The 12,193-nt window shown below is 45.5% G+C and overlaps 2 pseudogenes; both read right to left on the minus strand.

Moving 5' to 3' along the window:
• Nucleotides 1-950: 950 nt before the first annotated feature.
• Nucleotides 951-2,864, minus strand: LOC141416290 (elongation factor 1-gamma pseudogene; annotated as a pseudogene).
• Nucleotides 2,865-3,220: 356 nt separating this feature from the next.
• LOC109697891 (elongation factor 1-gamma pseudogene) lies at nucleotides 3,221-4,703 on the minus strand (annotated as a pseudogene).
• Nucleotides 4,704-12,193: the final 7,490 nt, after the last annotated feature.

Below are 12,193 nucleotides of genomic sequence, written 5' to 3' on the forward strand. Positions count from 1 at the left end.
TCCATATTACCTAAGGATGCTCCACCAAACACCCCAAACTGGGTAGATTCAACAACACTGATTTCCTCACATTTCTGGAGGCTGGAAGTGCAAGATCAAAGCATGGTAGGTTTTATTCTCCTAGGCCTCTCTCCTTGGCTGACTATGGCTGTCTTCTCCCTGTGTCCTCACATGATGGTCTGTCTGTATGTCTGTGTCAAATCTCTTCTTATAAAGATACCAATCAGATTGGATTTAGGCTCACCCATATGACCTCATTTTACCTTACTTCTTTAAAGTTCCTATCTCCAGATACAGTCAGTTCTGAGGTATGGGGGTTAGGACATGAACACAGGAATTTGGAGGGGTGAGACTACTCAGCCCTAATACCAGGCATAGCTTCTGCTAAACAGTAGCCCCCACAGGTGCTTATTACTATGGACCAAACAGTTTCTCCCTCCAGCTCGTTCTTAATTCTGAATGTTTCTGTGGTTTGGGAGTTGGTAATTCTGCAATGGACTTCATAGTAAAGCTATGACTAAGATCAGGAAGAGAACACATGAAAGTCTATCCTTATCTCTGCCACTCAGAAGGTGGAGATTGGGAGGATCACAGTTCGAAGCCACTCAGGCAAAAAGTTATCAACAAATAAGCCAGGCTTGGTGGTGCATACCTATAATCCCAACTACATGGGAGGCATAGGTAGAACCATCTCAGTCCAGGCCAGCCCAGAAAAAAAACATGAGGCCCTAGCTAAAAGGGCTGGGGGTGTGGCTCAAGTGGTAAAGCACCTACCTAGCAAGTTCAAGGTCCTGAGTACTGCCAAAAAATAAAAAGAAAAGTCTACTCAGTATTAGTTGGTAAGTAGAGTCTGCTTTAGGTAATTTTCTTTCTTTCAATGTTCAGTTTCCATGAATAGCCCCATCTCCCTGAAGGACAGGTGCAGGCAGCTAGGTGACAGCAAGAGATGTTCACTTGAAGGTCTTGCCCTGATTGAAGGCTGTCCCCACATTCTGAAAGGTTCCCTCCCAGGAAAAGTACTCTGGAGTCAAGGTCTGGGTCTCCTTGCTACCAGGATCCAGTTTCTGCCATGTATATGACTTATAACCCACCTGGCAGTCTCAACTCAGAGGAAAGGCAAACTCCTGGCCTCAGAAGACCCAGACTCCAGAAACCGAGCTGCTAATGTTGGTTCCTAAGCTGATGACACTGGCAAAGACATTCTTCCTCACTGTCCAATTGTTGGAACACTCAGTGGTGAGCTTGTACCCCATGAAGTTCTGGGCAAGTTCTTCTAGGAAGAAATACTCAGCATAACACAGGGACTTATCAAAGTGTTCCCCAAACTATGGCAGTGCCACAGAGACTGTGTTCTCACTGGAGTGCTTTCATTTCTTTTTCTTTTTTTTTGGTGGCACTGGGGTTTGAACTCAGGGCCTCACACTTGCTAGGTGGGTGCTCTACCACTTGAGCCATTCCATCAGCCCAATATATATATTTTGTTTTTTTTTTTGTGGAACTGGGGTTTGGAATGCAGGGCTTCAGACTTGCAGAGCAGTCACTCTACCACTTGAGCTGCACCTCTAGGCCTCTTTCATTTCTTTAAGTTAAACTCAGGGCTTTGCGTTTGCCAGGCATGCAGGCAACCACTTGAGGCCACTCCACCACCCCTTTTATGTTGGTTGTTTTTGAGAAAGGATCTTGCTTTATGTCCAAGCTGGCCTGGATCATGAGCGTTCTGTTTGGAAGACCCCACATAGCTGGGGATGACAGAGCTGAGCCACTGCTCCGAGCCATTAGTTGAGATAGGGTCTCAAGAACTCCCTTCCTCCATGTTGGACGAAAGAGGAGCAGAATGGATAGACAGGGAGATGGCTCAAACGCCAGTACACACAGGGTTTATTGTGGAGAAGCGGTCCTGTGGAGGGGGTCCCCAACAAGAGAGCTGGAGCCCATAGCTGCTTACAGACTGGAAGTAGATAAAGGAGGTGGGTGGAGAAGTCCCAGGAAGATCACCAGATGGGAAAATCCTCAATGGCCCTCTGACCTTCCTGAGATAATGGCTTAAGGGCAGGTCTTTTCTTCTAGGCCAGGTGGAGAGTTTCTAGAAATGGCTATAGGTGGGTGTTTATTTTTATTTAGGGCCAGATGGACAGTTTCCAGTAAGCCTCCTTCAAGGAAAAGAGGGAGGGTCCAGTTCTAAAATGGCTTCTTTTTGTTGTTGTTGTATTGGAGCTTGAACCTTGAGCCACCACCAGCCTTTTTTTTGTTTTTTTTTGATGTTTTTTTGTTTTTTTGTTTGTTTGTTTGTTTTTTCTGAGCTAGGGTCTCCTAAACTATTTGCCTGGGCTGGCTTTAAACTGCAATTCTCCTGATCCCTGCCTTCTGAGTAGTTAGGGTTATAGATGTGAGCCACCAGGGCCTGGCAAAAAAAAGTGTAGTCCAGACTGGCCTCAAACTTGTGATCCTCCTGCCTCATCCACTTGCTTTGTTGATTACCGGTGTGTACCATCACAACAGGCCATGGCTTCTTTTGTTCACTCTAACACTCCCCTTCCTGGCTGGCCTCAAACCTTGATCTTCTGGGATCTCTGACTCCCAAGTAGTTAAGATTACAGGTTTGAGTTACTTGCCTAGCTGAGTTCTTGCATTTGAATTCATCCAACACAAAGGTACTTTTGGGCAGGTGAGCAAAGGGGTCTTTAGTTTTGGCCTGGAAACCGGAGTTGTAGGCCCTGTTAGAAATGAAAGAAGTGCAGAATGGATAAGCAGGAGACACGACTCAAACACCAGTACAGAGTTTATTGTGGAGAAATGGACCTCCAGAGGGGAATCTCAGCAAGAGAGCTGGAGACAACAGCTGCTTACAGACTGGGAGTATTCATGCGGTGGATGGAAAATCCCCAGGAAGGTGACTAGGTAAGATAATCCTCAATGGCCCTCTGGCCCTCCTGAGATAATGGCTTAAGGTTAGGTCATTCCTTCTAGGCCAGGTGGGGAGTTTCTAGTTAAATGGCTATTTAAATGGTGGATGTCTATTTTCTTTTAGGGCCTGGTAGAGAGTTTCCAGTAAGTCAGTTTCAAGGGGGAGGTGGTCCAGCTCTAACATGGCTTCCTTTTGTTCACCCTAACAGGCCCCAAGCCCAAATCTAGGAGTTCCACAGATCTGAGTTCTCCTCAGATCTGGTCATTTGCCCCAATACTCCAAATAAAGAAATGAGTTATGGTGAAAGGCAGAGAAAGCTTTATTACATGGCATGGGAAGATACAAAGTAAGCATTCAGCCATCTTCGGGTATAGACGTGATCTTTAGGTTTAAATAAAGAATTTGGGACAGGGGGTGAAAGGTATGTATAATCATGAAAACTTCTTGGCCATTGTCATCACTTGAGAGGAGCAATCTAGCCAGGATAAGCAAGTCATTGTTGCTCACCTGTGGTCTGTCGCAGTGATCTGTCCCTTGGAGGCTCTGCTGTTCTTTTTCTTAGGGGTAGGATCCTTTGTCTCTCATTGCAAGATGTTAGCAATCAGTCCTATCTTTCTTGGATTCCCAGGTGGTTGGTGGTTGCAAGGTGAGAACTGCAGTGAGAACAGCTCAGACCAAAGCCAGATACAAAATGGAGACAGGGATGGCAGGCTTCTCTCTCGCTTTTAGTTAATTTATGGACCCAAGTAAGGAGTCAGTGTTTCTCAGCAAAAGCAGTTTCGAAGTACCTTTCATAGGCTCACTGTCACCCATATCCTTCTCAGGAACTGGAGCAGCTTCCTTTACTTCTTCTTTCTGCTCAGCCTGGGCTTCTGCTTCTCTTCCTGCAAACTCTTTTCCTTGGTTGTCCTTTTTAGGCTGGCTCGCTGCAAACTTCTTAGCATCAAATTGGGCCATCTTGTCACAGTTTCAGCTCCTTCAAGACAACCTGGATCTGGAACCCATAGTTGGTTTTAGAAGTCTCTAAAAGCTATTTGTAGCACTGCAACAGGGTGCAGACACCTATGATAACAAGCCAGCATCACTTGTTTGACCACTAGAAAAGTCCTCTTTTTTCTAGTCAGCATCCAGCAGCCCCAGAATTCAACTCGCCTCCTCCTTTGTTTTCTCAGTGGTCTGTTTGTTGTGGTGGATGATGCCCAAGGCAGGGAACACCCAAGTCGCTGGCTGGGGACACTGAGTCACTATCGGCAAAACTCACCCACTGCACCACCTGAGCTGCTGCTTCTGGAGAGCTTCCCCATAGCTCACATAATAGGAGATGGCATTGCTTTCAAGCACACAGAATCCATTATCTCCCTCAAACGCGTGCAGAAAATTTGAGGAGAAATTGAGGAGTGTGGTTGTTTTGGCCAAAGTGGAAGGGGGCGGGGAATGCAGAGAGCACACAGATGAGAGCCCCATTGCACTGGGCAGCAATGAAGGCCTTGAAGGCCCTCCAGTTTTCAGGATGTGTACAGGGCCCCAGCAGCCTTGGTGATTCCACAGAGAAGGGGCCCTCAGGTACTGTTTTGGGGCTAGTATTATCATGAGTCATTTGCTGGTTCTGGAATATGCAAACATGTGCTGCAGCTGGTTCAAACACATGCTGTGGTCACCACTTGATTTTTCATGCCCTTTCCCATGGTTGTTAGCAAACAGGCCATGAGTGAAGAAAGGGTGTTCCTTCTCTCTCCTACAGGTATGGAAAGAAGACACTAACTGACACTTGCTCCTACTGTGTTCTCAACACTCCGTACATCACAGAGTACTTCCAACTCCAGAGGTGTGGGATTTCCCCTTGCTAAGCTGACACCGACTCACTGTCCTATAATTCAGTGCAATTCTGATACTATCTACCTGGAGATCCCACAGGTGTTGGCTTCAGTCCCCAACACTCCTCCCCCTTTTAGCTGCCAATGGAGTCCCAGGTTGTGACCTGTGGTTCTGATGAGCCAGATATAAATTGGGGTTCCTTTGACCCCCTCTTGCTGGGGTGGCTCACAGAACTTGGGAAAAGTTCACTTGTTTTACTGGTTTATTACAAAGGATATTGCAAAGGATACAGATGGAGATGCGTGGGGCAAGGTGTGTGGGAAGGGACATGGTGCTCCGTGCCCTGTCCAGGTTACCACCCTTCCAGCCCTTATATGTGTGTGGCAACATGGAAGCTGCATTACCCTGTCCTTTGGGAGTTTTAGGAAGGGTTCATTACACAGGCATGACTGACTAAATGGTCTGCATTGGTGATCAATTCCGTCCCTAGCCCTCTCCCCTGTTAAGAGGCTGAGTTCAGGGTGTTGGGACCAAATTCCTTCCATCTAATCAACGGTTGTTTCTCTTGGCACGCAGCCTTTGTCTTGAGGCTGTCCAGGAGCCTCAGCCAGCACTCACCTCATTAGAATATAAAAGGATATTTACTGCTTGGAGATTTCAAGAGTTTTAGGAGCTGATGTATCAGGAAAAGCAGATGAAGACCAAATATAGTCATGTGTGAATAACTTAACAACACAGATATGTTCATTAAGCCATTGCATCATTGTGGGAACATCTGTCTATTATTACATATGTAGATATGTATGTGTAATAGCCTATGCTCCTAGGGCCAGGTGAACAAAGCAACACGAGATTAACTCAAACACAGGAGAAAATGATGCAATCAGGTCAGGTGCTGGTGGCTCATGCCTGTAAACCTAGCTACTCAGGAGGCAGAGACCAGAAGGACCATGGTTCGAAGTCAGCCTGGGCAAATAGTTCACGAGCCCCTATCTCAAAAAAACCCATCCAAAAAAGATGCAATCAAAAGATGGGGTAAGCACAGGTTGTGTGAGGCTGCTTCCAGGTAAGACGGCATACTGTTTATGGTATTTGTTTTTTATAAATAGGAGGAGTTCACTCCAAAATAATGACAGGATCTGGGGTATAGCTTAGTGGTAGAGCTTGCTTGTGAGGCCCAGTGTTCAATCCCCGGCACTGCAAAACAAAAATCATGAAAAAAGTGTAATATAGGAGGCAGGGAATGTAGCTCAGTGGTAGAGCACAATGAACATGTGCAAATCTTGGTTTGATCCTCAGCACTGCTGAACAACAAGCAAGCAAACAAAAATATGGTATAGCAAATGTATAAGCTGATATATGGTAGTTTATTGTCATTGCCATATATTAATATATTCATTAATAATTAATCATTGCCATATATATGGCAACACAAATAATATATATAATATATATATTTTTTTGGTGGGATTGGGGTTTGAAAGCAGGTGCTCTGCCGCTTGAGCCACACCTCCAGTCCATTTTGCTCTGGTTATTTTGGAAACGATGTTCTCATGAACTATTTGCCCGGGCTGACACTGAACAGTGATCCTCCTGAGCTTAGCCTTCCAAGTAGCTAGTATTACAGGCGTGAGCTGCTGGCGCTAGCTTGTGCTATACTTTTATTTGGCTGGCATCGTGGTAGGTTGGTCTACAACAGTATCATCTCAAACTCACGCATTGCACTAAAACATCACCATGGTTGCCAGACCACCAGGTAAGGGGAACTTTTCATCTCCATAATCTCCCAGGACCACCGTCATGTGACAGTGACTGAAATGCTATTTTTAGTGTATGACTACCTTCCCTCCTTCCTTCCTTTCTTTCTTCCTTCCTTCCTTTCTTTAGTTTTTTTGAGGTCTCACTACGTATCCCAGGCTGACCTTGAACTTGCCATCCTCCTGCCTCTACCTCTGCCTTCCAAGCGTGGGATCACAGACACAAACCACCACTCCCTATTAGTATTTCTTTTTATAAATCACCATACCACATTTTCTAATGAGTGTAATCTCCTTGGTGAGAGTATTATTATTTATTTGTTATTATCCTTGTAAGAGTCTAAATAATCTTAACATTGAAAGGCACCTCAAGCGCACCCGAGAGTCTTTCATGTGCATGCACGTTTCTAGATGTTGGGGTTACAGAGAGACTGACGGGTTCTCTGCTGCCAACAAACACAGCCTCCAACATCTTGAATATGTCATTGCCAAAAGGTTTACAGCATTATAGTGCAGTGCTTCCTTTTTGCAATGCAAAGCCTGGCTAGTGGCCATCTGCCACTTAATTTTAGGGGTTGGGGTTGTTATAGGATGTTTTAGGTCTTGGGCCCAAATTCCTGGGTTTCATAGGTCAGGTCCAGCCACCTGCTCCAATACACCAAATAAAAGACAAGTAATGGTAAGGGCTGAAAAAGCCACAGAGCTTCTGTGGGGAGAGGAAAGGTAGCATTTCAGTCCATCTTCGCCATCTTTCTGCAACAGATATTTGCTTTAAGTTTAAATAGAAGGAAGAATGGGTGGGGGAAGCTATGCATAATTATTAAACAGTCCCAGTCAAGAGTGTGTTCCAGTGGTCAGAGGTGGTAGCAGGTGGTTTGGCAGGTGGGACCGTTTGTCACAATAGGTTCTGTGTGGTAGGTGGTCTGACTTGTGGAGGCTCTGCTATTTCTTTTTCTGGAAGGTGGCTTCTTGTTGTAAAGATGTTATCAATCAGTGATTCTAAAATGACTGTAGAGAAAATAGCTCAGAGCAATGACAGAAGCAAAATGGAGACAGAGATGTTTGGTTTTTATGCAGCCTTAATTTGTGGGCTCAAGAAAGGAATTAGTGCTCCTTAGCAAGAAGCTTTTAGGCACCTGTTACAGGGTGCTTACTATCTCACAAGGCCTTTGGGACACAAATTTCCTGGCCTGGAGAAGGATTTTAGCCATTGCCACCAACCTTTCTCCAATTTCTGACATCACTCTGCCCAGGTGAGGTTGTCATAGCCTGTTGGGACAGGATAGATAGATGAGGAGATAGGGAAATCATATGTTTTTTTTTGGCTGTACTGAGGCTTGAACTCAGGGCCTATACCTTGAGCCACTCCACCAACCTTTTTTTTTTTTTTTTGAGATAGGGTCTTACAAACTATTTCCCCAGCTGACTTTGAACTGTGATCGTCCTAATCTCTGCCTCCTGAGTAGCTGGGATTACAGGCGTGAATATATGATTTTTAATAAATATTAAACACACTAGACTCAAACAATGGAACCAAGAAGTAAAAACTGAAAAGCCAGAGCAGTTAGCTCCCCTCCCATCTCCTTTTACTCCCATCTCCTTTTAGATGAAGAATTATAAAATAGGGAGACACAGAGGGACTATCTGTGTCTACCTTCTCCTTGGAGAAGCTACAAAGCTCCTTAAATGGGTAGAGAGATAGAAAAATGAAAGTCATGTCTAGCAAAAGGAAGCCCTGAAATGCCGATTGTCCCTGTGTTTTGGGTAGGCTGACATCACATCTCTGTTTAAGAATATTAAACAGTGTTCACCTTGCCCACCAAGAACCGTTGGGGGTTGCTAGACCTCAGCTTGATGTGTATTTCTCCAGCTCAGAGCATATAGAACCCACAAACGGGCTGCCATTTTTGAGCCTGTTTCCACCCCTGCACTTCTAGCAGGAGGCACTTTTCCTCTCTCTGAATTTCTTCCGACATTTATTCTGCTATACTAAAATAAACCTCTGGGCTCAGGGCCTGGCTCAAGTGGTAGAGCACCTCCTAGCAAGTGTAATTCCCCTGAGTTCAAGCCCCAGTACCACAAAAAGAAAGAAAGAAAGAAATAAAACCCCAACGCACTAAAACTTCCACCTTGGAGACTCTCCTTTTTGTGTGTGAGAAAACTTGAAATTCCTTTCATGTGTGTGGATCTCAAGTACCTGTGATTTTGCGTGGAAACTGGAAATCTGAGTGAACTACCCTTCACCTGGTGATAATGTGACAGGGGATCAAATGGCTCCAGTCCTTCTGGCTCAAGCTCTTGGGATGCACTCCTAGACTTGCATCATCCTAGCTGCTTTCCAAGTGGCCCAATCTTCCTACAAGCATGGCCTCCAGGATGGACCCGCCCTGGAGCAATGTGAGCACAGGGGGTGGGCATAGCATTCCCTCATAAGACTTGGCAGCTGTTTCTTCCAGAAGCAACAGGCTCGTCAACACTGTTCCCAAATTTTTTTTTCTGAAATTCCTCCCCTGTAGTATGATGAATCAAAATGTAGTTTATTTATAAAACATTTGGCTGCTACTGCAATCTGATGACATAGAGGCCCTGTCCTAAATATTTTATGGATTTCTAAAAGCCTGATGTATGGTTTGAGCTCGATGAGGATGGGAGGAATTTCTTTTTGCTTCCAGAATAGTCCCAGGTCACTGTGTGCTCAAGGGCACGTCAGTCTCTCCCGCAGGTCCCTGAAGCAGATTCTTACCTCTGGGTGCAAGGTGAAAAGGACCTTGGAGTTTTCCAAAGCAGATTTAGAAACAGACATTTCTCTTCCTTGGTGTCTACAGGCATTGGTTCCAGAATACCCCTATAAGGATGTCCACAAGGGAGAGATGCTCAAGTCCCTTATATGCAATGACATAGTATCTGCATAATCATCTCTAGATTTCTTTAAATCATCTCTAGATTATTTATAATACCTAACCCAATGTCAATGCTGGTAAATAATTGTCTTGTATTGTTTATTAGGGAGTCTGAACATCATCAGGACAGGAGCAAGAATCACAGGCCTAACTGCAGAACCCAGGAGTATTTCCAGTCCAAGGTTGGTTGAGTCCAAGGATTCACAACCCTGAGATTATGGAGGGCCAACTGTATATGTTTTGCATATATAGCAAATAAATATAAACGATAATAGTAGTTAATATGCATATTTTATTTTTGTTTTTCTGGTTTGTGGGATGGAACTTCTCTCTCATGCTGGGCAAATTCTCTACCATTGAGCCACACCCCCAGTCCTAACGTGTTTTTAATGCACAATGCCATTCAGTCCTTTCATTAACCTTCTAAGATCTTTTAACAGTTAAGGAAACTGAGGCCTGGGGAGTAAGATAACCCGTCTGGGTTCCCTAGGCATGAACTCAGCTCAATGAGTGGAATTCAGCAAATAAGTTTGTAGCAGAAACTAGACTGAGGGTCCTCTAAGAGCCAAGAACTGGGGAGGCCCCAGAGAGGGCAGAGAGCAGAATGGACCACCTCCAAGAAGCAGGTTAGTTAGCGCTTCAGCATGCCTTCATGCATATTTGTGCATACTCACTCACACACTCATAAATACAATATCTAGGAAGAGAAAGAAAACCAGAAGTACCAGGAAGATGTCACAAGAGGCCTCTAAGTGAGACCAGAGACAGAAGAACACCTGTTGGTGGAATCCAGTCATGGGAGGGAAGATCGCCAGGTTGGAGGCCTGGGGTGCCACCACAGTAGATGCAGGGTGGAGCTCTTACAGGAAGAATTTTGCACTGATCTCCCAGCCATGCCTTTGAAACTTATTTTCCTGCCCCTGGGACTTTAAGTGCCCTCTCTGTATTTGCACTTTGAGCTACAGGTCAGGAGCAGATGCCTCCTCCAGAAGGTATTGACCCCTTTGGGTGAAGTGGGTTTTTCTCTCAGACCAGCTGAAATTGATTCTGGGCAGTCACCTTGCTGGTGGCTTTGTAGGTACTTGCCGTAAGTGCCGCTACCCTGGAGGAGCATCGAGAGGGAGAGAAGGTGCCTTGAAAGGTCATGTCCCCTTTCATGACCTGGCTCCTGACTCTGCAGTGGGGTCTTAATGCCCACCCCTTTCCCTTCTCCATTCTGGTCTTCCCAGCTCTCTCCCACTGAATTAGCCATTCACTTGTTAAGGGAGCCCTGGCCTAGCCCTTGATATTATACTCACTGTGTAATGAAGTTAGTGTTTTCTGGTAGGCAGATTAACTCAATGGGGACTCTTGTCTAGTCTTGAAATACCCCACCCCTCTCCTAGGCAGAGAAAGAAGAGAGCGGCCAATGCTGAATTCTTGGCAGAGGCCTCTGGACCTTGCCTTTTCCTGTTTCAATCTGACAGTTAAAGAACAAAAGCCTAGCTAGGGGCAGTGGCACATGCCTGTAGTCCCAGCATTTGAGAGGATCCCTGAGTCCAGAAGTTCAAGACAAGCCTGGACAACATAGTGAGATCCATCTCAAAACAAACAAAAGCCTTCAGAGCTTAGTCCCTCATTATGAAAAAGGAGGCAAGAGAAGTGTGATAGGATGTCTTTGCGGGCTCCCTTCTGCACTGGCGTGAGGCTGCAGGGTCCAGCCACCCAGCCAGTGTTCCCCCTCTGGAAAGGGAGTTACAGTGGTTAATAACTTGCATGACTTTACTGTGAAAGGAGACAAAAGAGACCACAAGAACATTTTGTCTGGTCTCTGTCTCTTGGTGTCCAGAAACGTTCTCTTTGTATGACAGAAAGTGTCAACATGAGCCTTGTCCAGGGAGGCCAGTTATGCCCATGCCTGGAGACTTCCAAAAGCCCCTGTACTACAGGGACACTGACCAGGAAAGGGTGCACATTGCTACTCATGGGCTTCAGAGGCCTCTTACGTTTGCTCTGCCCTCTCCTTTAAGGATCATGTCCTTTGCAAAGTTGTGTTCACTTTTTCCTTTGGTCTGCCACCGTGAGTAATCCAAACTCCCTCCATCGTCTTCCTTCCTCCCTGGAAGCCTGCCTACCGTGTCTGCTGGATCTGTGCCACACCTTGGTCTTTCTTAATGTCTGCAGAATGTACTCCTGGGCTGTGCAGAATACACACTGAACAAGCCTAGGGAGTGCCATTCATATGGGGGAATTGCACAGTGGTCCCCAGTGGTTCCGCAGTCATCAGAGCTCATTGGAAGCTTCTGTGGGTGGTGACCTGGGTTCCTTTCCCCATTTTATCTATTCATTTAATTTTGTTCTTTCAGAGACAAGGACTTACTGTAGCCAAGGCTGGCCTCGAACTTGCAATCCTCCTGCTTCACCTCCTGAGTGCTGGAATTATAAGCATGTACCACTATGTTCGACTCCCTTCTCCCATTTTGACAGAGTCATGTACAGAGAGACATTTCTCTATTATAAGAAATAGGTTCAGGGATCATGACACTGTGGGGAGGAGCAATGGGACATGAAGGCCTTAAACGAAGAGAGTGACTGTGAGGGTTGGGGTATGTAGCTCAGTGGGAGAATGCTTGCCTGAGTTCAATCCCCAGCACCACAAACAAAACAAAACAAAAAGATGACTTCAATTCAGTGCTAGCAGGTTCCTGCCATGCAAGGAAGTCAACTGCATGTTGTGTGTCTTCTGGTCTGTTGGCTAGAAGTAGAAATCTCTGTCTTTAGATGAATCCTACTGGTTTTGCAAATGTTGGCTTAGATGAAAAACAAAGAACTAACAC

Source organism: Castor canadensis, chromosome 14, assembly GCF_047511655.1.
Source record: "Castor canadensis chromosome 14, mCasCan1.hap1v2, whole genome shotgun sequence".
Taxonomy (NCBI): domain Eukaryota; kingdom Metazoa; phylum Chordata; class Mammalia; order Rodentia; family Castoridae; genus Castor; species Castor canadensis.